We start from the raw sequence: 25,622 nt of genomic DNA on the forward strand, positions 1-25,622 counted from the left end.
GAAGCGCTTGGCGGGACCCCTCCAGCAGCGGCGAGGGGTCATTATTAAGCCCGATAGTCGTGAGCCATGGGCATCCGCTCTCGGGTGACGTCCTGGTGCCAGCTCTTGTGATGTGTCTACACTGTGACAAGTGCCGGGTTTGTAACACTGATCACAGCCCGTGCCTGGGCGGGAACAGTGTTTCTCTTGCAGTCGCGTGCCTGGGGTGCTGGTCTTTGGAAAGAACCCACTTTGCGTTGTTGTAGCTGCTGCTTGCTACATGTTGGAATGTGTGTTCCAGCAGGGCGGGTGCGAGCTGTGGGGCCCCTCGGTGTCTACCAGCCTCGGGGTGGAGCCCTCAGGGACGGGTGAAGACCCCTCCTTCCGGTGCCAGCACTCCCTTCCGGGGGCAGGCGTGCGGCATGTAAACAAAACATCAAGACAGGGAAAAACACGATACATGTAAACCCTCAGTACAGGCCCCACCAGGGAGCCCGAGGTGGGGACGGTTTACGCCCCGAGCTGATACTTTCCTGGATTTGGGGGAGCCCCCACCCTCCGATTTATAATAACACCTCTGTGGACTCCTGCAGTGTCCCTCGAGGTCTTGCCATAGTGTTTTCTCAGACCCTCACTGAAGGTGTGGGGCCAGGTTGGCATGTCCACATGAAAGCGCCACATGTCTGCTCATCAGCTCGTGCCCAGGTGCGTGCCACCCAATAGTGCCTTGCGAGGCTGGTGTGCTTATTGGCGCTTGCCACACACTCTTCATGTGTAGACTCCGGAAGGCTGAAGGAGTGAGTGGGCCCTGCAGTTCCGCCTGTGCAGCACGGCTGGGCTCTGCTGTGCAAGAAGACGGTGTTTGCTCTGATATGTACACATCTCACCCCACACCATAGAAGTGCCCAGGCACTGCTGCGGGTGTGAACGGCCGCACAATCGTGTTCTGTATGCAGCCCCGGGCCACACTTTGCGCTCCGTGGCCTCAGGCGCGTTGTAATCCCGCAGCGCTTCACGAGCCGAGCTGGAGTGAACTCACCCGTGCCAGGAATGCGCTGCTCGGGCTTCCGTCGGGGCGGTGCCTGCAGAGTATAGCGCCTCGGGTTACAGCTCTCTGCGGTCCTCATGCTGGTCGTGTCTTTATGACTCCCGCCCGTCAGCGTGTGCTCTCTGCCGTCCCAGACTCTGGGGTGTCTCTGCAGTGACAGAGCTGCGTGTAGGGTCATTCTCGATAGTGCCTCGAGACAGCCTTCCTCCCAGAGTAATAGCGCCTCGGGTTACAGCTCTCTGCGGCCCTCCTGCTGGTGGTGTCTTTATGAACCTCCCGCCCGTCAGAGTGTGCTCTCTGCTGTCCCTTCCCCGTCTCAGACTCTGGGGTGTCTCTGCAGTGACAGAGCTGCGTGTATGGTCATTCTCGATAGTGCCTCGAAGACAGCCTTCCTCCCAGAGTATAGCGCCTCGGGTTACAGCTCTCTGCGGTCCTCATGCTGGTGGTGTCTTTATGAACCTCCCCGCCCTTAAGCGTGTGCTCTCTGCCGTCCCGTCCCCGACTCTGGGGTGTCTCTGCAGTGACAGAGCTGCGTGTAGGGTCATTCTGGATAGTGCCTCGAAGACAGCCTTCCTCCCAGAGTATAGCGCCTCGGGTTACAGCTCTCTGCGGTCCTCATGCTGGTGGTGTCTTTATGAACCTCCCGCCCGTCAGAGTGTGCTCTCTGCTGTCCCTTCCCCGTCTCAGACTCTGGGGTGTCTCTGCAGTGACAGAGCTGCGTGTATGGTCATTCTCGATAGTGCCTCGAAGACAGCCTTCCTCCCAGAGTATAGCGCCTCGGGTTACAGCTCTCTGCGGTCCTCATGCTGGTGGTGTCTTTATGAACCTCCCCGCCCTTAAGCGTGTGCTCTCTGCCGTCCCGTCCCCGACTCTGGGGTGTCTCTGCAGTGACAGAGCTGCGTGTAGGGTCATTCTCGATAGTGCCTCGAAGACAGCCTTCCTCCCAAAGTATAGCGCCTCGGGTTGCAGCTCTCTGTGACCCTCATGCTGGTCGTGTCTTTATGACAGCCTTCCTTCCAGGGTTCGAGGCGCTGAGCTGATGTTTACTGGTGCTTAAAACAGAGAAGTGAAAGCGGAGAGGGGCGGCCGGGCTCTTTACTCGGATACCCGCCTGGTCTCAGCTGCTTCCAGTGCCCTCGTCACCTATGACACCCCCCCCCCTGCTGCTCCTGGGGGGTGCATCCTCTGACTGTCCTTTTCTGGGACAGAATGTTCTAGAATGTCCCCCTCTGCTCACCTCCCGTCTGGGCAGACACGAGGGGAGCTTGTGAGTTGGCAATCCCTGGTTTCTGCGCTCCTTCACCCCCCTTCTTCTTTAGGTAACTTGCTTTAATGGAAGCTGTGGGCACCAACCCGCCCATCCGGGTGCCTAGAGCCTGGGCGTCCGCAGACATTTTTCCAGGGGGGGCAAAATGTTAACGCCATCACCATCCTCCGACATGATGTGTGCCAGGTGGGGCACACGAAACACTGGGGCGCAAAACTAGGATAGACTCAATTAAATGCCAGGAATCCAGGTCATGTGACTGACCCTGCCACAGGCCAACAAACACCACCTGTAGGGAAAACGATAAACTTTCTGACAAGGTGCTTTATCTCTGTCTGCTAGGTGTGCAGACTTCCGGGTCCTCGATCCAACACCAATCAAGGCGGTCTTCAGCACGATTCAATTTTTATCAGAATACTTTAAAACAGCCTATGATTAAAGCACCAGATTAAATATACTGTATGCACAGTGTATGTTGGGGATTATTTGTAGCACACATATTTACCAATATTAGTTTCTTGGTGCTAGAATTCATGATAACTTTTATCCAAAGTTAAAGCACAACGTCAAAGTTAGTAATAAATAATGCAGCAATCACACACGCTAGTGATTCGCCAATTGGTGCTCACTTTACTAGAATTCCCCGGGCATTGCTAAATTTTACACAAAATCAATTAGTTTATACAAAATAAAATGCATAGGTCCAAATTTTAGCTATATTTTTGAAAAGAAACTTAGAGTCCCTCTACGTGTAGTCAATGTCAAACTGACAACGTGCCCACGTTTAGGGATACAATAATGGCCAGCTCCCTTATGCAGAAGCCCAGCACCGTAAATGTGTGGCACATGCGGCGCCCGCAGCGGCGGCACATCACAGGTCCAGGGATGCTGAGTCTAACACAGTGGTCGAAGTGGGGGAAAAAAGTAGGTTAACAGTGGGCGGGGTATCAAGGGCGGGAATAACCCAAGGATTGGATCTATGGGTGGAGCCAGAGGTGTGGCCAGAATGCGCAGACATACCAATTTTTAGTATTTGTTTGGCATTTCACTGCCCACTTTAATCAATCAATGGATACACATGATTATTTAAGGTTATAATGAGTTATTGACATTAAAATATATTCACAAAGTGGGATATGCTTCTAATCACAGAATGTACCAAATACGATAACATGTGGAAACACAAGCCATTTGTCTCTGAGCCATGGATTTTCTGTCATCAGCACTACTCCCTTTTTCCACAACAGCATTTCAAACATGAATGGCAAAATATCCTCGTTTGCAAATGTTTTCTCTAAAATTATGGCTCTGCCATATTTGCCTCATAATGCAAGATCTGCTGCATGATCTGACCATTTAAACTAATAAATAATTTGTAGCTCAAACATATCAAAAGTTAATATAAAATTTGACTTGTGTTGCTGTGGAGTGGATGGCCTATTGTAAAGGTTGACTGGTCACCTTTCTCACTGCTGCGTTTGTATATTACACTGGTACTAATAAGGCAAAATCTTTCCAGAGCCTGTTAGCATGTGTACACACGTCAAAATAATAAAATATCTGAAAATATACTGCATTACGCTGCCGCCTTTTTATTAATGCATAATTTAGTCAACACTACAGCATAATGTTGTAATCCTTTGCTGCATAATTAATTCCAGTGGCCCCACAGCAGGCAGCCATGTTAAAAGTGCTTGTGAATGAAGCCGGGTGACTGTAAATGTGCGAACTTAGTTTGGTGTGCGTGCAAATCCTGCATTGCCAATCCCTGGTGAGTTGCAGCTACTACTGCTGAAACAAGGCCAATGAAGGTACCTATGGGTGAAGCAGACTGGCCTCAAGGGCAGGGCCAGCCATAGCACTGGTGGTGTCCTGTGCATTAATGTTTGTTAGTGCCCCCCAATGACCACCTCTGCCATGGATTCCCTCACTACCACCCTTTAACTGATCCCCCTCCAAGTTTCCATACCCACTCTCTCTCAGATGCATTTCATTTGATTTACAGCACCACCCATACCATTGTAGGGTGTCAGAGCACTTTACATCACACACATTACACAGAGACAATCAATATGTGTGTAAATCACTGTATAGAAAATGTTACATAAGACTAAGGACTACAAGGTGTAGGAGTCACATGACAACCATACTAGTAGCCCATATAGTTTTATAGTGATTGGTCTGGAGAAACCCAATACCCGGAATTTAAAATGTAATACCATGGTTGGGGGTTCTCCTTAATAATCAGAATTGATTTCTGTCCAAAAGAACACTTTTTGGGACATTAGGATAATCAAAGAGTGGGGGGACATAACTCTCTCATTTATACCTTGCAGTGTGTATGCAGCTCTTCGATGACAGTTAATAGCTGGTGTGAAGACACCACGACTTCTAAGGTGTTGAGAAGCCTTCTAAGGTCTAGCATGTGATTGTGCTCTCGCAGGAGAGTGGTCTGGTGGACTGGTTATTGAGGCTGAACCTGGTTCCCAGTTCCAAATTCAGCAGCTCTGACCATAGTGCCACATGCTCTCCCTCACTGAACACCGTACTACCCCAATGAGAAAAACTCCCACTGTCTTCAACTACAACCCAATTGTTGCCCGCTATAAAGACCTGGATGCGGCTCAATTTAAATTACGCACTAGACAAGAGAAATATGCGGCCTACAAAAAAAAAGTAACAACATCCGGGAAAAAGCAAACACTTATAGGGAATGCAAAATGTAGCCAACCATGGGAAATGTAAGCAGAAACAAAATGGTTACCTTAATGTTTTTGCACTTACTATTCAGAAATCAGTGAGTGCTTTTGCCTGAAAAGTCAAGGACACGACCATAGGGCCCTGAATGGACCCATTTCAATGGCCATTGCTTATATCCTTACAAAATGTTAGCAGTATGGTAAAAAGACCACATCCCTGGACGCAGAGCCACAGCACACATTTTGTTTTCCGATCCACACATTGCAGTTCCTCCAGGATTGGTGCACTAGTTCCAAGTCCAGGCAAAACAAAGACAAGAAAAAATAAATAGCGCTTCACTGGCAAACTCTGTAAAAGTGGCGCTAATGTGTTTCAGTGTGAATAAAATCAGTTTGGCCAGGTTGCTATCACTCTGTCTTACTTTATTTAATTATTTATCTATTTTTCATATTTTTAGCCTTTTATTCCCAATGCTGCACTTTGGAATTAAAATGTCAGAAAAATATGACCTTTCCAGCAAAAGCATCTTTCTTTTTTGGATCCATTTCACAGGGAAGCAAATAAAAGAAAGGAGAGGAAAGAGAGTGAGAACCCCGTCTTGAAGTCATGGTTTTCATGGGCGTCCGCAGGGGGGGCAAGGAGGGTCGCTCCAGGGGGTGGGGGGGTCAAGCGCCCCTCCTTACCCACCCACCCCCGCGGACGCCCATGGCCTAGAGTCACAGTAAGTGCTTTCCCTCACACCGGGCTGCACTTTATAGTAGTGACTGTCGAGCTCAGTCGGGCAGGTAGAGGTATTCAGAGGAGTTTTGTGGGGCGGGGGTCCCTGTGCCCCCAACTTCCTGGGTGTACCCTTTATCTCCTGTCTTTTGAGGGGTGCACTCTAGTTTTGGGAGCTGCTTATGTTGGGCTACACTAACCGCACCACTTTAGCTTTCTCCAACAAGACTGGTAATGGCCCCCAACATGTTTTCCTGAATTAGTTCACCCTGCCGTTGAGCCGGGATTAGACTGATCCAATTGAAGCGATGAGTCAGCCACTTACACTAATTGCATTAATTAAATGGTTTACTCTGGTGGGGTCAGGGCTGGCCTTGGTCTTTAAGCCCTGGCTTCGCCGGTGTACGTAGGTACCTTGGCTTCGGCGATGTATACTGATAGGGTCACGGCTGGCTTTGGTCTTCTAGTTGTGGCTTTGCCAGTGTATGCCGGTAGGGTCGCGGCTGGCTTTGGTCTTCTAGTTGTGGCTTTGCCAGTGTATGCCGGTAGGGTCACAGCTGGCTTTGGTCTTCAAACCTTGTCTTCGCCGCTGTATGCTATTCGTGTCACGGATGACTTTGCTATTGTAGTTGTGGCTTTGCTGGTGTATGCCGGTAGGGTCACAGCTGGCTTTGGTCTTCTAGTTGTGGCTTTGCCAGTGAATGCCGGTAGGGTCGCGGCTGGCTTTGGTCTTCTAGTTGTGGCTTTGCCGGTGTATGCCGGTAGGATCACAGCTGGCTTTGACCTTCTATTTTAGGGTTTGCTGGTGTATTCCGGTAGGGTCACAGCTGGCTTTAGTCTTCTAGTCTAGGCTATGCCGGTAGGGTCACAGCTGGCTTTGGTTTTCTAGTTGTGGCTTTGCCAGTGTATCCCGGTAGGGTCACAGCTGGCTTTGGTCTTCTAGTTGTGGCTTTACCAGTGTATGCCGGTACGGTCACAGCTGGCTTTGGTCTTCTACTTGTGGCTTTGCCGGTGTATGCCGGTAGGGTCGCAGCTGGCTTTGGTCTTCTAGTTGTGGCTTTGCCGGTGTATGCCGGTAGGGTCGCGGCTGGCTTTGGTCTTCTAGTTGTGGCTTTGCCAGTGTATGCCGGTAGGGTCACAGCTGGCTTTGATCTTCTATTTTAGGGTTTGCTGGTGTATTCCAGTAGGGTCACAGCTGGCTTTAGTCTTCTAGTCTAGGCTATGCCGGTAGGGTAACAGCTGGCTTTGGTCTTCTAGTTGAGGCTTTGCTGGTGTATGCCGGTAGGGTCACAGCTGGCTTTGATCTTCTATTTTAGGGTTTTCTAATGAATTCCGGTAGGGTCACAGCTGGCTTTAGTCTTCTAGTCTAGGCTATGCCGGTAGGGTCACAGCTGGCTTTGGTCTTCTAGTTGTGGCTTTGCTGGTGTATGCCAGTAGGGTCACAGCTGGCTTTAGTCTTCTAGGCTAGGCTATGCCGGTAGGTCACAACTGGCTTTAGTCTTCTAGTCTGGGCTATGCCGGTAGGGTCACAGCTGGCTTTGGTCTACTAGTTGTGGCTTTGCTGGTGTATTCCGGTAGGGTCAGCGCTGGCTTTAGTCTTCTAGTCTAGGCTATGCCGGTAGGGTCACAGCTGGCTTTGGTTTTCTAGTTGTGGCTTTGCCAGTGTATCCCGGTAGGGTCACAGCTGGCTTTGGTCTACTAGTTGTGGCTTTGCCAGTGTATGCCGGTAGGGTCACAGCTGGCTTTGGTCTTCAAACCTTGTCTTTGCCGTTGTATGCTATTCGGGTCACGGATGACTTTGCTGTTGTAGTTGTGGCTTTGCTGGTGTATGCCGGTAGGGTCACAGCGGGCTTTGGTCTACTAGTCTAGGCTATGCCGGTAGGGTCACAACTGGCTTTGGTCCTCTAGTTGTGGCTTTGCCGGTGTATGCCGGTAGGGTCACAGCTGGCTTTGGTCTTCTAGTTGTGGCTTTACCAGTGTATGCCGGTAGGGTCACAGCTGGCTTTGGTCTTCTAGTTGTGGCTTTGCCGGTGTATGCCGGTAGGGTCGCGGCTGGCTTTGGTTTTCTAGTTGTGGCTTTGCCAGTGTATGCCGGTAAATTCACAGCTGGTTTTGATCTTCTATTTTAGCGTTTGCTGCTGTATTCCGGTAGGGTCATAGCTGGCTTTAGTCTTCTAGTCTAGGCTATGCCGGTAGGGTCACTGCCGGCTTTAGTCTTCTAGTCTAAGCTATGCCGGTAGGGTCACAGCTGGCTTTGGTCTACTAGTTGTGGCTTTGCTGATGTATGCCGGTAGGGTCACATCTGGCTTTGGTCTCCTAGTTGTGGCTTTGCCAGTGTATGCCGGTAGGGTCACAGCTGGCTTTGGTCTTCAAACCTTGTCTTCGCCGTTGTATGCTATTCGGGTCACGGATGACTTTGCTATTGTAGTTGTGGCTTTGCTGGTGTATGCCGGTAGGGTCGCGGCTGGCTTTGGTCTTCTAGTTGTGGCTTTGCCAGTGTATGCCGGTAGGGTCGCGGCTGGCTTTGGTCTTCTAGTTGTGGCTTTGCCAGTGGATGCTGGTAGGGTCACAGCTGGCTTTGATCTTTTATTTTAGGGTTTGCTGGTGTATTCCGGTAGGGTCAAAGCTGGCTTTAGTCTTCTAGTCTAGGCTATGCCGGTAGGGTAACAGCTGGCTTTGGTCTTCTAGTTGAGGCTTTGCTGGTGTATGCCGGTAGGGTCACAGCTGGCTTTGATCTTCTATTTTAGGGTTTGCCAGTGTATTACGGTAGGGTCACAGCTGGCTTTAGTCTTCTAGTCTAGGCTATGCCGGTAGGGTCACAGCTGGCTTTGGTCTTCTAGTTGTGGCTTTGCTGGTGTATGCCAGTAGGGTCACAGCTGGCTTTAGTCTTCTAGGCTAGGCTATGCCGGTAGGTCACAACTGGCTTTAGTCTTCTAGTCTGGGCTATGCCGGTAGGGTCACAGCTGGCTTTGGTCTCCTAGTTGTGGCTTTGCCAATGTATGCCGGTAGGGTGACAGCTGGCTTTGGTCTTCAAACCTTGTCTTCGCCGTTGTATGCTCTTCGGGTCACGGTTGACTTTGCTGTTGTAGTTGTGGCTTTGCTGGTGTATGCCGGTAGCGTCACAGCGGGCTTTGGTCTACTAGTCTAGGCTATCCCGGTAAGGTCACAGCTGGCTTTGGTCTTCTAGTTGTGGCGTTGCCAGTGTATGCCGGTAGGGTCGCGGCTGGCTTTGGTCTTCTAGTTGTGGCTTTGCCAGTGTTTGCCGGTAGGGTCAAAGCTGGCTTTGATCTTCTATTTTAGGGTTTGCCGGTGTATTCCGGTAGGGTCACAGCTGGTTTTAGTCTTCTAGTTGTGGCTTTACCAGTGTATTCCGGTAGGGTCACAGGTAGCTTTAGTCTTCTAGTCTAGGCTACGCCGGTAGTGTCACAGCTGGCTTTGGTCTTCTAGTTGTGGCTTTACCAGTGTATTCCGGTAGGGTCACAGGTAGCTTTAGTCTTCTAGTCTAGGCTACGCCGGTAGGGTCACAGCTGGCTTAGGTCTACTAGTTGTGACTTTGCTGGTGTATGCCGGTAGGGTCGCGGCTGGCTTTGGTCTTCTAGTTGTGGCTTTGCCAGTCTATGCCGGTATGGTCACAGCTGGCATTGGTCTTCAAGCCTTGTCTTTGCCGTTGTATGCTATTCGGGTCACGGATGACTTTGCTGTTGTAGTTGTGGCTTTGCTGGTGTATGCCGGTAGGGCCACAGCGGGCTTTGGTCTTCTAGTGTGGCTTTGCCAGTGTATGCCGGTAGGGTCGCGGCTGGCTTTGGTCTTCTAGTTGTGGCTTTGCCGGTGTATGCCGGTAGGGTCACGGCTGGCTTTGGTCTTCTAGATGTGGCTTTGCCGGTGTATGCCGGTAGGGTCTGGGCTGGCTTTGGTCTTCTAGTCTAGGCTATGCCGGTAGGTCACAGCTGGCTTTGGTCTTCTAGTTGTGGCCTTGCTGGTGTATGCCGGTAGGGTCGCGGCTGGCTTTGGTCTTCTAGTCTAGGCTATGCCGGTAGGTCACAGCTGGCTTTGGTCTTCTAGTTGTGGCTTTGCTGGTGTATGCCAGTAGGCTCACAGCTGGCTTTGGTCTTCTAGTTGTGGCTTTGCTGGTGTATGCCGGTAGGGTCACAGCTGGCTTTGGTCTTCTAGTTGGGGCTTTGCCAGTGTATGTCGGTAGGGTCACTGCTGACTTTCGTCTTCTAGTCTAGGCTATGCCGGTAGGGTCACGGCTGGCTTTGGTCTTCTAGTCTAGGCTATGACGGTAGGGTCACAACTGGGTTTGGTCTTCTAATCTTGTCTAGGCTATGCTGGTAGGGCCACGGCTGAGTTTGGTCTTCTATTCTTGTCTAGGCTATGCTGGTAGGGTCACAGCTAGCTTTGGTCTTCTAGTCTTGTCTAGGCTATACCAATAGCGTCACAGCTGGCTTTGATCTTCTATTCTAGGGTTTGCTGGTGTATGCCGGTAGGGTCACAGCTGGCTTGAGTCTTCTAGTCTAGGCAATGCCGGTAGGGTCACGGCTGGCTTTGGTCTTCTAGTTGTGGCTTTGTTGGTGTATGCCGGTAGGGTCTCGGCTGGCTTTAGTCTTCTAGTTGTGGCTTTGCCTGTGTATGCCGATAGGGTCACAGCTGGGTTTGGTCGTCTAGTTGTGGCTTTGCCGGTGTATGCCGGTAGGGTCACGGCTGGCTTTGGTGTTCTAGTTGTGGCTTTGCCAGTGTATGCCGGTAGGGTCGTGGCTGGCTTTGGTCTTCGTTGTGGCTTTGCCGGTGTATGCCGGTAGGGTCACGGCTGGCTTTAGTCTTTTAGTTGTGGCTTTGCCGGTGTATGCCGGTAGGGTCGCGGCTGGCTTAGGTCTTCTAGTTGTGGCTTTGCCAGTGTATGCCGGTAGGGTTACAGCTGGCTTTGATCTTCTATTTTAGGGTTTGCTGGTGTATTTCGGTAGGGTCACAGCTGGCTTTAGTCTTCTAGTCTAGGCTATGCCGGTAGGGTCACAGCTGGCTTTGGTCTTCGAGTTGTGGCTTTACCAGTGTATGCCGGTAGGGTCACAGCTGGCTTTAGTCTTCTAGTCTAGGCTATGCCGGTAGGGTCACAGCTGGCTTTGGTCTACTAGTTGTGGCTTTGCTGGTGTATGCCGGTAGGGTCGCGCCTGGCTTTGGTCTTCTAGTTGTGGCTTTGCCAGTGTATGCCGGTATGGTCACAGCTGGCTTTGGTCTTCAAGCCTTGTCTTCGCCGTTGTATGCTATTCGGGTCACGGATGACTTTGCTGTTGTAGTTGTGGCTTTGCTGGTGTATGCCGGTAGGGTCACAGCGGGCTTTGGTCTTCTAGTTGTGACTTTGCCAGTGTATGCCGGTAGGGTCGCGGCTGGCTTTGGTCTTCTAGTTGTGGCTTTGCCGTTGTATGCCGGTAGGGTCACGGCTGGCTTTGGTCTTCTAGTTGCGGCCTTGCTGGTGTATGCCGGTAGGGTCGCGGCTGGCTTTGGTCTTCTAGTCTAGGCTATGCCGGTAGGTCACAGCTGGCTTTGGTGTTCTAGTTGTGGCTTTTCTGGTGTATGTCGGTAGGGCCACGACTGGCTTTGGTCTTCTAGTCTAGACTATGCCGGTAGGTCACCGCTGGGTTTGGTCTTCTAATCTTGTCTAGGCTATGCTGGTAGGGCCACGGCTGAGTTTGGTCTTCTAATCTTGTCTAGGCTTTGCTGTTAGGGTCACAGCTGGCTTTGGTCTTCTATTCTTGTATAGGCTATGCTGGTAGGGTCACAGCTAGCTTTGATCTTCTATTCTAGGGGTTGCTGGTGTATGCCGGTAGGGTCACAGCTGGCTTTAGTCTTCTAGTCTAGGCAATGCCGGTAGGGTCACGGCTGGCTTTGGTCTTCTAGTTGTGGCTTTGCTGGTGTATGCCGGTAGGGTCACGGCTGGCTTTGGTCTTCTAGTTGTGGCTTTGCCTGTGTATGCCTATAGGGTCACAGCTGGCTTTGGTCTTTTAGTTGTGGCTTTGCCGGTGTATGCCGGTAGGGTCACGGCTGGCTTTGGTGTTCTAGTTGTGGCTTTGCCAGTGTGTGCCGATAGGGTCACGGCTGGCTTTGGTCTTCTAGTTGTGAATTTGCCGGTGTATGCCGGTAGGGTCACAGCTGGCTTTGGTCTTCTAGTTGTGGCTTTGCTGGTGTATGCCGGTAGGGTCACAGCTGGCTTTGGTCTTCTAGTTGTGGCTTTGCTGGTGTATGCCAGTAGGGTCACAGCTGGCTTTGGTCTTCTAGTTGTGGCTTTGCTGGTGTATGCCGGTAGGGGCACAGCTGGCTTTGGTCTTCTAGTTGTGGCTTTGCTGGTGTATGCCGGTAGGGTCACAGCTGGCTTTGGTCTTCTAGTTGTGGCTTTGCTGGTGTATGCCGGTAGGGTCACGGCTTACTTTGGTGTTCTAGTTGTGGCTTTGCCAGTGTATGCCGGTAGGGTCACAGCTGGATTTGGTGTTCTAGTTGTGGCTTTGCCAGTGTATGCCGGTGGGGTCACAGCGGGCTTTGGTCTTCTTGTTGCGGCTTTGCCGGTGTATGCCGGTAGGGTCACAGCTGGCTTTGGTCTTCAAGCCTTGTCTTCGCCGTTGTATGCTATTCGGGTCACGAATGACTCTGCTGTTGTAGTTGTGGCTTGACCAGTGTATGCCGGTAGGGTCACAGCTGGCTTTGGTGTTCTAGTTGTGGCTTTGCCAGTGTATGCCGGTAGGGTCACAGCTGGCTTTGGTCCTCTAGTTGTGGCTTTACCAGTGTATGCCGGTAGGGTCACAGCTGGCTTTAGTCTTCTAGTCTTGTCTAGGCTATGACGGTAGGGTCACTGCTAAGTTTGGTCTTCTAATCTTGTCTAGGCTATGCTGGAAAGGTCACGGCTGGCTTTGGTCTTCTAGTCTTGTCTAGGCTATACCAGTAGGGTCACAGCTGGCTTTGATCTTCTATTTTAGGGTTTGCTGGTGTATGCCGGTAGGGTCACAGCTGGCTTTGGTCTTCTAGTTGTGGCTTTGCTGGTGTATGCCAGTAGGATCACAGCTGGTTTTGGTCTTCTAGTTGTGGCTTTGCCTGTGTATGCTGGTAGGTTCGTGGCTGGCTTTGGTGTTCTAGTTGTGGCTTTGCCAGTGTATGCCGGTAGGGTCACAGCTGGCTTTGGTCTTCTAGTTGTGGCTTTGCCAGGGTATGCCGGTAGGGTCACAGCTGGCTTTGGTCTTCTACTTGTGGCTTCGCCGGTGTATGCCGGTAGGGTCACAGCTGGCTTTAGTCTTCTACTCTTGTCTAGGCTATGACGGTAGGGTCACGGCTGGGTTTGGTCTTCTAATCTTGTCTAGGCTATGCTGGTAGGGTCACGGCTGGCTTTGGTCTTCTAGTCTTGTCTAGGCTATACCAGTAGGGTCACAGCTGGCTTTGATCTTCTATTTTAGGTTTTGCTGGTGTATGCCGGTAGGGTCACAGCTGGCTCTAGTCTTCTAGTCTAGGCTATGCCGGTAGAGTCACGGCTGGCTTTGGTCTTCTAGTTGTGGCTTTGCTGGTGTATGCCGGTAGGATCACAGCTGGCTTTGGTCTTCAAGCCTTGTCTTTGCCGTTGTATGCTATTTGGGTCACGGATGACTTTGCTGTTGTAGTTGTGGCTTTGCCTTTGTATGCCGGTAGGGTCGCGGCTGGCTTTGGTGTTCTAGTTGTGGCTTTGCCAGTGTATGCCGGTAGGGTCGCGGCTGGCTTTGGACTTTCTAGTTGTGGCTTGACCAGTGTATGCCGGTAGGGTCACAGCTGGCTTTGGTGTTCTAGTTGTGGCTTTACCAGTGTATGCCGGTAGGGTCACAGCTGGCTTTAGTCTTCTACTCTTGTCTAGGCTATGACGGTAGGGTCACGGCTGGGTTTGGTCTTCTAATCTTGTCTAGGCTATGGTGGTAGGGTCACGGCTGGCTTTGGTCTTCTAGTCTTGTCTAGGCTATACCAGTAGGGTCACAGCTGGCTTTGATCTTCTATTTTAGGTTTTGCTGGTGTATGCCGGTAGGGTCACAGCTGGCTCTAGTCTTCTAGTCTAGGCTATGCCGGTAGGGTCACGGCTGGCTTTGGTCTTCTAGTTGTGGCTTTGCTGGTGTATGCCGGTAGGATCACAGCTGGCTTTGGTCTTCTAGTTGTGGATTTGCCTGTGTATGCCAGTAGGGTCGCGGCTGGCTTTAGTGTTCTAGTTGTGGCTTTGCCAGTGTATTTCGGTAGGGTCGCGGCTGGCTTTGGTCTTCTAGTTGTGGCTTTGCCAGTGTATTTCGGTAGGGTCACAGCTGGCTTTGGTCTTCAAGCCTTGTCTTCGCCGTTGTATGCTATTCGGGTCAACGATGACTTTGCTGTTGTAATTGTGGCTTTGCCTGTGTATGCCGGTAGGGTCGCGGCTGGCTTTGGTTTTCTAGTTGTGGCTTTGCCAGTGTATGCCGGTAGGGTCGCGGCTGGCTTTCGACTTTCTAGTTGTGGCTTTGCCAGTGTATGCCGGTAGGGTCACGGCTGTCTTTAGTCTTCTAGTCTAGGCAATGCCGGTAGGGTCACGGCTGGCTTTGGTCTTCTAGTTGTGGCTTTGCTGGTGTATGCCGGTAGGGTCACGGCTGGCTTTGGTCTTCTAGTTGTGGCTTTGCTGGCATATGCCGGTAGGATCACAGCTGGCTTTGGTCTTCTAGTTGTTGCTTTGCCAGTGTATGCTGGTAGGGTCACGGCTGTCTTTGGTCTTCTAGTCTAGGCTATGCCTGTAGGGTCACAGCTGGCTTTGGTCTTCTAGTCTAGGCTATGCCGGTAGGGTCACAGCTGGCTTTGGTCTTATAGTCTTGTCTAGCCTATGCCAGTAGGGTCACAGCTGGCTTTAGTCTTTAAGTCTTGTCTAGACTGTGCTGGTAGGGTCACAGCTGGCTTTGGTCTTCTAGTCTAGACTATGCCGGGAGGTCACAGCTGGCTTTAGTCTTCTAGTTGTGGCTTTGCCAGTGTATGCCGGTAGGGTCACAGCTGGATTTGGTCTTCTAGTTGTGGCTTTGCCAGTGTGTCCCGGTAGGGTCACATCTGGCTTTGGTCTTCTAGTTGTGGCTTTGCTGGTGTATGCCAGTAGGGTCACAGCTGGCTTTAGTCTTCTAGTCTTGTCTAGGCTATGACGGTAGGATAACAGCTGGGTTTGGTCTTCTAATCTTGTCTAGGCTATGCTGGTAGGGCCACAGCTGGCTTTAGTCTTATAGTCTAGGCTATGCCGGTAGATCACAGCTGGCTTTAGTCTTCTAGTTGTGGCTTTGCCAGTGTATGCCGGTAGGGTCACAGCTGGCTTTAGTTTTCTAGTTGTGGATTTGCCAGTGTATGCCGGTAGGGTCACAGTTGGCTTTGACCTTATATTCTAGGGTTTGCTGGTGTATGCCGGTAGGGTCACAGCTGGCCTTAGTGTTCTAGCCTTGTCTAGGCTATGCCTGTAGGGTCACAGCTGGCTTTGGTTCTCTAGTCTAGGCTATGCCGGAAGGGTCACGGCTGGCTTTGGTCTTATAGTCTAGGCTATGCCGGTAGATCACAGCTGGCTTTAGTTTTCTAGTTGTGGCTTTGCTGGTGTATGCCGGTAGGGTCACAGCTGGCCTTAGTTTTCTAGCCTTGTCTAGGCTATGCCGGTAGGGTCACGGCTGGGTTTGGTCTTCTAATCTTGTCTAGGCTATGCTGGTAGGGTCACGGCTGGCTTTGGTCTTCTAGTCTTGTCTAGTCTATGCTGGTAGGGTTACAGCTGGCTTTAGTCTTCTAGTCTTGTCTAGGCTATACCAGTAGGGTCACAGCTGGCTTTGATGTTCTATTTTAGGGTTTGCTGGTGTATGCCGGTAGGGTCACAACTGGCTTAATTCTTCTAGTCCAGGCTATGCCGGAAGGGTCACGGCTGGCTTTGGTCTTCTAGTTGTGGCTTTGCCAGTGTATGCCGGAGAAGTGTGGCTCACTGGTTAGAGCAGGCAGACCCTGTAGCAGAGGTCAGACCCGGGACCAGGGTTCGATTCCCGACGCAGCAGGTTGTTGAGCTCATATGTCCACGGACTCGATAATTCTCGCTTCGGTGCCTGACCTAATCATGGGTTCACACTCTGCAACTCTGGGCATTAAGCTTGCTTAATCTCCACAACGGCCCCCCTGCGGCGGGATGCCTGGCTTTCACCCTGGGGATGCCCTGTAGGGGCTATCTCACAGGGAAAAAACCAGGATGGGTTCCCAAGGCAAGCGCGGAGATACCCCTTCGGGGGTCGATTCTGGCGCTATATAAGAAATATAATAATAATAATAATGCCGGTAGGGTCACGGCTGGCTTTGGGGTTCTAGTCTAGGCTGGTAGTGTCACAGTTGGCTTTGATCTTCTATTCTAGGGTTTGTTGGTGTATGCCAGTAGTGTCACAGCTTGTCTTAGTGTTCTAGTCTAGTCTAGGCTATGCTGGTAGAGTCACAGATGGCTTTTGCCTTCTAGTCTTGTCTAGGCTATGCCGGTAGGCCACAGCTGGCTTTGATCTTCTATTCTAGGCTTTGCGGGTGTATGCCAGTAGTGTCACAGCTGGCCTTAGTGTTCTAGCCATGGCTTCACCGATGTGTGACAGTAGAGTCACGGCTGGCTTTGGTCTTCTAGATGATGCTTCGCTGCTGTGTGCCAGGGCTCCCGCAGTACTTGATCCTTAAGGTAAACACGCACAATGTATTTTATGCTATCTTATCTGCTGCTTATTGTCAACAATTTTTGTAATGCATATTATATTTAGTTTGATATTTTTAATTAGTTTGATATTTTTAATTATTAATAGAAGTAATGGAATTTCATTGTTGAACTGTATTTCTGAAGATTACCTGATCTAGTGCGGAACCCAAAATGCTGCGAGGGCTTTGACTGTGGACATATTAGGGTGAAAGCAATTTAATGTGACTGCCTTAAATTTTGATAACATTTCGGCATTCAAATAAAAAAAAACGTTTTTAGATGAAGACATTGACGCGTGGTAGTAATGGCAAACCACATTGTTCTTTTTTTTCTTGCTCCATTTTATGTGCTTTTATTATTTACCTAGTATGTTTTTGTTCGTCCTACCTGTCTGGAAGTGTGTACGCAACATCACCGAAGGAGCCCAAAAGTAGGCGATCCATCCATTACTTTTGAAGGGCTTCGATTTAGAAAAAAAAGTCTCTTGGCAGACAGCCATTTGAGAAGTAACTTTTTTGTAGCTTTTACCTGAAGTTCTTGAAATTAAAAGGCAGGTTTTACAATTGTGTTTCCACCAAGAGCCCTTCTGCGGCTTGTGCTCAAGGCCTGATAGTGAAGAGAAATCTACCAGTCGGGGATGGCAGCGGCGGGGCTGATCACCCGGTTCCTTTCCTCTTATTCTCACGTTAAGGGTTTTCCTTTCCTTTTTAGGTCTCGCCTAGACGAAGCAAAAGCGAAGCTTTTGCGTCTAGGGCTCGACAACTTATGCAATCACTTTTGGGGGAATGTGGACAGCAGACTGTCACGAGCTTCTCCTGCCGGAGATTTTAGCTCGTGAGCGCGCACGTCGCCGTGCCTCATATTCCCATGCAAAGAAAGGCTCACGCACGCATGCGCACATACACACACTGCATACACACACACACGCACCCCCCCTTAAAGAAAGGCTCACGCACGCATGCGCACATACACACACTGCATACACACACACACACGCACCCCCCCTTAAACAGACACACGTGCAGACAGACGCACGCACAGACACACTCCAACAGACACACGCGCGTACAACCCACCCCCACTCACCCCTCCTCTCCCTCAACACACTCACCTGTTCTGGCGGTGCTCGGCGGCGGTTCTGCCTCTCGGGCGGCGGTAGCGCTTTGCGGGGCTCTCTCACCACATGAGAGCCCCGCCTTCCCCATGCGCCCCGCCGCTCTTCACCCGGTCCCCCATTTCGGGACCGGGACTCGATCAGGAGCCCTCGGGGCTCCTCGGACAGTGGATTCCCTCTCGCGCCGCGATGGGGGCGGGACTTCCGGTTGGAGCCGCGATTGGCCGGCTGCCCAACCGCTTCCGGGTCGTCGCAGGCAGCGCGGCGGCCCGGCGGGGACTCTACAAACTCCTGGTTTTTTAACCTGGTACAGAAACGTATTAGACAGTGAAGAATCTTCCGTTTTCTTCCTGGGAGATTGGTTTGCGAGAGCTGAGCTGCATACATCCATAGTGAAGGCCACTGGCTCCTTGGGAATGTCACAATAAGACAGAGAAGAACCATCTCAAAGAAGGTTTGTTTTCCTGCTGACAGAGGCTTGAAGCTACCTCAAGAAACTCAGAGGCATGTTTCGAGTGAAGATAGTTTAGCTAGGGGCTAGAACAGAGGAAGTGATTAACAATGCAAAGTATATCTGAAACACTATTGCACTGCTGCAGTTCTTTAACATTTTGCTTATTAATTGCTTTCATTGTCACTCTAGTGTCTGTTTTTATAGTTACAGCTATCTGCACTAGATTAAGCCGTTGATTTTAAAAAAGCATTACAAGTCTATAGATTAGATTCTTGTATATGTTCACCAATGAAAAAAGAATGTTCAGAACTCACTATCGAATAAATAATCCAATAGTCTCACAGGACAGATTGTTGCCCAGAATGCACCAGTCCATTGCAGTGCACAGGTGTTTTGAGTGTTACAGTCCACCAGGTTCCGTGTCCACCAGGATCCGTGTCCCAAGCCTCAACGTAGTCAGAGGGTCTAGGGTATGCAAAAATTGGCCTTATTTTGCATAAAAGTGCAAAAAACGCACCACTTTGGCATATAAAATTTTAAAAATCCAAAATTAGGGCCAGAAGTGGTACTCTATGTACTGGAGTGTTGCAGTTTACTTTCCAAAGTACTTATTACTAGATTTCTCTTTATTCCTAGCTATTTGATGGCAATTTTTGAGAAAACGTTTTCTATATTAAGGAGTTCACCCTTGCCTTGAGGAATTATAATTAGGGAATTTTTTGTAAGCTTTAAAATATTGGAACTTATGAATAAAACATTTTTCATCTCATGTCAGTTTTTCTAATATTTTGTAATATATTAGTTTGTTCCGTTGTAGAGATTTCATTTTATTAATAACAAGCATACCAAGCATTCCAGAAAGAAATACACACATATGCATACACATACATGTCAGACATAACCAAAATATAACATAAGACATAAGCTTGCACCGAAACAAACACAAACAACATTTGTGATGGGAGTTTAACACTTCAAAAGGCACTTTCTATGTAAATAGCTGAAATGATACACAAGCAATTCTTCCAAACAATTCGGCAAGCACTGAACACATTTTAATGCTTGGGTTCACAGTCCCAATACAAACCTATTCATGTCTAGTATCTACTCTGAAGAAGCAAAGGGGAACATACATCTAAACTCCCTTTTCCCTACAGACATGCTACGTCTTGTTTCCACTCCTCCCTTTCACCGACACACATCGATCCTCTTCGTCATTTGACCCGCCCCGTGGCAGTCTCAGAACTTAAACGTTTTTTCCCCTCACGGGGTAGCGCGTGGAATTCGGTTAAAATTACCGACACTCCCAACACCCGTCGCCCCTCTAGTGACAATGTAAATAAGCCAACCAAGTAACAGTTGCTAGCCATCCGAACCATCCTATATGCAGCCTTTCCACATCCTCTTTATTGGCACTCTGCACAATGACACTTTTGTGTTACTGTCAATTCACCAGTAAAGTAAAAATAATGAAATATTGCGTAAGCCGACGTCACGATGTTTAATGGAATTGTTTTGGGCACCTGAAATAAAACTGAGTAATGATGCCACTTGTGCAATGGTATGCTGTATGTTTGTCGGCGTGTCCACCTTTACCTTTCCCCATCACATGATGGCTCCAGGGTACTTTAACACCCTAAAACATGCACATACTGTAAAACCTGTCCAGAATGCTTTAATACCTGACGTCAAGATGCATTTAATACTGGGGTGTAATTAAAAATAGTTTAGGCACATGTTAAACACCACGAACGGGTGCCATGGAAATTATGGGCATTCCTAAAACCAATTTGAAGTTACAGTGTTGCCATCAAGATATATCACTGAAGAGTACTAGGTCTAGAGTCAATGCCCTTGAGTTTTTCCCCTTTGTCTCTTCCGGAACTCCGTTGCATGCAATGAAAATGAAGCAGGGATATAAGTTATGACTCATTCTGACCACCAAATAACCCTATGAAATGATCCCTGGCCTAAATGTGTCCCCAAATTAGCTTTCATCAATATGTGATTCCACATTAACTCTGTTAAACATTCAACTTTGAAAAAAACGGCTTTGTCTGCAGTCCTTTAGTTAATCCCACCAAATGCAAAGGACACCAAAACGTGTACAACCTCATGATCAAAAGAAATGCTTTTAAACTGGGTCTGTCAAATAAATAAGATAGGCATGTTTGTGATTTGGATTTGACTAGGCTTTTTGAGAATACACAAAAAGAAACTGTGGGTTTGTGTGTGGCATTTGCGAGAGATTAAGCTATTGGCATTGTAAATGACAATGCCATTTATTTATCTGTTTTCACAACCAACACATAAATAAAAATGGTGTCATTTACAATGCCAATAGCTCTAACTTGTGCAAAGGCGAGACCGTTGCATTGTAAATGCTTGTTTTTGTTTTGTTCTTTCATAGCTTGGTTGATGTTGTTTGAAAGATTCCTCTTTGCTCGTTCCTGCTCCACCTGGCTGGGCTTGGTTAAATCTGTTTTCCATCTTTATTAATCCGTTTGAAAACCATTTGTTGGTGCCTTGTGTTCTCATGGGAGCCTAAAGTTCCATAGATTTTTTTATTACCTCTCAACAGTATGGAAATGTAGTCCAGTTGGTTCGGTTGAGGTGAGCCTGACTGAGGACTACCGCTCCCAGAATCCACTGCGTCCAGGTGGCAAGGAGCCACCTCTTTACTCATCGCAGATGTCCTTGCCCAAGTCGTTCTTGCTGCCTCTGCTTTGGCGCCCACTGATGTACGAGTGGTTCCAGCAGAGCCCTCCCAGGTCTTCCTGCAGATGTCATATTTTGTCCTTGTGGGCCGCCGTAGCCGCCTCTTTTGGAAGCTTCCTCCTCATGGCACGTTGGTACCTGGGGCTTTGGATGCGGCTGGCAGCACGGGGCGTGTGAGACTGGCACGGGCAGGGTGGTGACCTGGGGGGCAGGTGCAGGCTCCACAGATATGGATTCTCGGTGTCCCTTCCTGCTTCTCCTGTCTCCTTGGAGCGGAAGGGCTTTCTTGGGAGCTGGCACCGAGCCCTGGCCCTCTGCCATCTTCACCCTGGTGCGGTGACAGAGCTGCAGGGCACAGCTGCGGCTGTGCACAGACCCCTCCCCCCCCCCCTCCCATCCCCAAATGTCGTACATTAACAGTGTTTCACCACATTGGTACCCCCTGGCAGCTTCAGCGGCTCTCTGCACCTGGCCGCCTCTGTGACCCTTTAGTTAAGAGCTGCCGAGGCTGTAAGCTGTATTCTATTCCATGTGGGTGCATGTGCAAGGCTGTTGAGGGGCGGGGGGGGGGGGGGGGGGGCTGCTGCCATGCATTGTTATGCACCACCAACCCTTAATGGCTGGGGTGGGGGTAGTGATGCCACCCTTCTGCTAGTGATGTGAATCAGTGATGCCACCCTTCTGCTAGTGATGTGAATCAGTGATGCCACCCTTCTGCTAGTGATGTGAATCAGTGATGCCACCCTTCTGCTAGTGATGTGAATCAGTGATGCCACCCTTCTGCTAGTGATGTGAATCAGTGATGCCACCCTTCTGCTAGTGATGTGAATCAGTGATGCCACCCTTCTGCTAGTGATGTGAATCAGTGATGCCACCCTTCTGCTAGTGATGTGAATCAGTGATGCCACCCTTCTGCTAGTGATGTGAATCAGTGATGCCACCCTTCTGCTAGTGATGTGAATCAGTGATGCCACCCTTCTGCTAGTGATGTGAATCAGTGATGCCACCCTTCTGCTAGTGATGTGAATCAGTGATGCCACCCTTCTGCTAGTGATGTGAATCAGTGATGCCACCCTTCTGCTAGTGATGTGAATCAGTGATGCCACCCTTCTGCTAGTGATGTAAATCAGTGATGCCACCCTTCTGCTAGTGATGTGAATCAGTGATGCCACCCTTCTGCTAGTGATGTAAATCAGTAATGCCACCCTTCTGCTAGTGATGTGAATCAGTGATGCCACCCTTCTGCTAGTGATGTGAATCAGTGATGCCACCCTTCTGCTAGTGATGTGAATCAGTGATGCCACCCTTCTGCTAGTGATGTGAATCAGTGATGCCACCCTTCTGCTAGTGATGTGAATCAGTGATGCCACCCTTCTGCTAGTGATGTGAATCAGTGATGCCACCCTTCTGCTAGTGATGTGAATCTTGTTGTGCATGCAAAGTTTCGGGGTGATCTGTCAAGGGGGGTGGGGGGAATTGGTGTAAAAAAAAGTGTTTCCCATGTTAATTCCCATAGACTCTTTGGACACGCCTGCAGCCCGAACAGCTAAACAAAATTACACCAAATTTGTCAGAAAGCTAGCTTTTGGTCCGCAGATTGTGCGTTTGGTAATTTGGTGTATATCCGTTCAGTAGTTTTAGAGAAATTAAAGGAAATCTAAAGTTGGATATCTGTGGCCGTGAAGTATTCGCAACGATTTCACGACAAGTGCGCGCAACAACAGGAATGCTGTGAATGTTGCTGCAGCATTTTACTTCAACAGAACTGTCCCCGGGCTCAAATGAAATGGGAGAAAGTTGCATGAGGCATCAGGTTGGATGTGACCTAATCTCAAAGCTGCAATACAGGGGTCATTAAGGGACCCCTCGTGTATAATATGTCACAAAATAGTTTTTTTTCCACGACCCAATATTTGCGCATTTGTCGCGACTGTCAGCGTGGCACCTGTGTAATGTTGCTACGAATTTACAAATAACATCGAAAAAAAATTCCCAGACTCTCATGCACCCACTCACACACCTACTCACTCATGCACCCACTCACATAGCCACTCAGAGACTCATGCACCCACTGAGATCCACTCACACACTTATGTACCCACTCGCAGACCCACTCAGATTCATGCACCCACTCACACAACCTCAGAGACTCATGGACCCACTCGCAAACCGACTTGGATACTCACGCATCCACTCACACAGCCACTCAGACTAATGTACCCCTCACAAACCCACTCATAGACTCTTGCACCCTCTCCCACCCACATAAACTCCCTCACACAGCCACTCAGACTCATGCATCTAAAGACCCACTCACTCAGCCATCCTTTGAGCCGTTCACTAACACATTTATGCACACACTCAGACACTTATGCACCCACTCATGCCACCACTGACACCCACGCAAGAGTCACAGTCGCTTACAGACCCACTTAGAGACTCATGCACCCATTCGGACACTCACACATAAACCCACTCAGTCATGCACCCACTCAAAGACATGTGCACCCACTCACCCACTCTGAGACTCATGCACTCACTGACATACCCACTCAAATACACTTTCACACACAGACCCACTTGGAGTCATGCACCCAGTGAGACAACCCACTCAGACACTCATGGACCCACTCGCACTCATGCATCCATTCATAGACCCACTCGGACACTAACACACCCACTGTCACACCCGCTCAGACTCTCACACTCACTGACAGACTCACTCATGCATTCACTCACACACCCATTTACCCACACAACCACTCACACACCCATTTACACACCCATACAGCCACACGTACACCCACTCAAGAACCTACACAACCACTCGCATACCTATACAGCAAAGGACACACCCACTCACAAAACCATACAGCCATTCACACACCGATACAGCCACTCACACACCACTCAGAGACCCACACAGCCACTTACCCACTTATACACCCACCCATCACACACACACACACACAACCACTCACACGTCCATACACCCACTCATTCACCCATACAATCACTCACACACCCTCTCATACAGCCATACAGTCACTGTTAAATCCAATTAAGAGACCCAAAGAACCACTCACAAATCCACACATTGACTGACATTGGCACTCAGACACATACTCACACAGCCATGTTTACAACCGTACAGCCTCTTAAACAACCACTCATACACCTATACAGCAAAACCCCTGACAAACCAACTCACACAGCCAGTCACACATGCACTCACACACCCACACCCTTACAGTAACCCCCACTCCCACTTTAAGACCAACACAGCCACTCATACACCCTGTGTACAGGAAAGTTATAGGTAGGAAATAGTATTAAAAAGCAGTATAAATTCATTAAAGAAAACAAAGGTTATAGGGTCGTTATAGTTAGGTTCAGATTTTACACACATAAAACCATAGAATTTCAGCATTTATAGTAATCTCAAGAAACTATAACTGGTGCCCTAAGGTAACTATAACTCTCGTCATGCACTACTAATTACCCCACATATTGCACCAGTCACATCTCCTATGACATCACTGACAATATCACTGCAACATTTGCAGTAAAATTATTGATGAGAAAACTGTGTAGGGGCTCGAGTTATAGTTGCCTTGGGGTTCGAGTTATAGTTTCTTACCTTGGCACATGTCACTGGGGTGGACTGTTTTCTAAATTGGGCCCTTGGCATGGAGGTGGACTGTCCTCTTACAAGGGCCCTTGGCATGGAGGTGGACTGTCCTCTTACAAGGGCCCTTGGCATGGAGGTGGACTGTCCTCTTACAAGGGCACTAGGAATGGAGGTGGACTGCCCTCTTACCAGGGAACTTGGCACGGAGGCGTACTGTCCTCTTGTTTGGGTACAAGTCAGAGAAGTGGAATGTCCTCTTGCCAGGGCACCAGGCATGGAGGGGGTTATACTCTTACCAGGGCTCTAAAGACTTGCCTCGCAGTTCCGAGCAGAGGTATATGGGTCTGTGTCAGTTGTAAGATGGTAGCTGTGGGTGTGCCTCTCCTCAAGCTGGTACCCTCCCCTCTTATCTGCCTGCACAGACGTTTGGTGCAGGGCCTCCAGGCAGATATTTTTTCAACTAAAGCTTGTGCTGCCCTTATGAGTTCAAAGGGATCGTGCTGCATCCACGGGAGAGAAACCTCTGCCCTTCCCAAAGTTGGCCAGGCTACTAATACTGAAGTGTGTGACACCTGGCAAGAGGTTGGTCACAGATTAGTCTGGGGTTGCTTGGTTCCAGGTTAAGGGGTGGGGATAGTTTGTTCTCCTTCTTGAGTACATTGTTGTAGCTGTTATGACCGTGAAAGACAGAGTTGGTGTACCCTTCTTGTTTTGCACTGGGCCTGCTTGGTTTATACTGCTAGAATTGACACAGGGTCTGGTTGATTTATTATGCTGGCTTGACATAGGGTTGGATTGGAATATAATGCAGGCTGGCACATGGTTGGGCAAGCTTGGCAAAGAGTCTGGTTGGGTTGTAATGCTGGCTTGGCACAGGGTCAGGCTGGGTTGTAATACTGGCGTGAGCAGGGCTGGTTGGCTTATAATGCTGGCTGGCACTGGGTTGGGCTTGCTTATAATGCTGGCCTGCACAGGGTCGGGCTGGTTTATAATGCTGTCTTGGCATGGGGTCAGGTTGTTTTATAATGCTGTCTTGGCACAGGGTCGGGTTGTTTTATAATGCTAGCTGGCACATGGTCGGGTTGATTTATTCTGACTCGACATAGGATTAGGAAGGATTTCTGCTGCAGAATTGTTTTAGCTCCCGGCCGTACACAGAATTGGTGCAGTTTTGAGCTCCTTGATGGGCATGGGTCAAGCCTGGTTTTCTTTTTACAAGCGGCACAGGATATGTGAAGGTTCATATGATGTGGCCCGCTCAGTTGTATGGTAAAATATTCCTATTGACTGCTCATTGGTCATGA

General features: G+C 49.5%; 2 protein-coding genes across 2 annotated transcripts in view; one reads left to right on the forward strand and one right to left on the reverse strand.

The window, feature by feature from the left end:
- The window catches only part of LOC147673095 (uncharacterized), a 152,415-nt gene extending 150,332 nt beyond the window's left edge, over window positions 1-2,083 (reverse strand). The window contains exon 1 of the transcript XR_015302597.1: window positions 1,019-2,083. The gene's annotated coding sequence lies outside the window, so the exon portion shown is untranslated. The remainder of the gene's footprint in view (window positions 1-1,018) is intronic.
- Window positions 1-25,622, forward strand: part of FCHO1 (FCH and mu domain containing endocytic adaptor 1) — a 275,051-nt gene that overhangs the window by 5,407 nt on the left and 244,022 nt on the right. The gene's annotated exons all lie outside the window — the stretch shown is intronic.

The sequence above is a fragment of the Lissotriton vulgaris genome, chromosome 12 (assembly GCF_964263255.1).
Source record: "Lissotriton vulgaris chromosome 12, aLisVul1.2, whole genome shotgun sequence".
NCBI lineage: Eukaryota > Metazoa > Chordata > Amphibia > Caudata > Salamandridae > Lissotriton > Lissotriton vulgaris.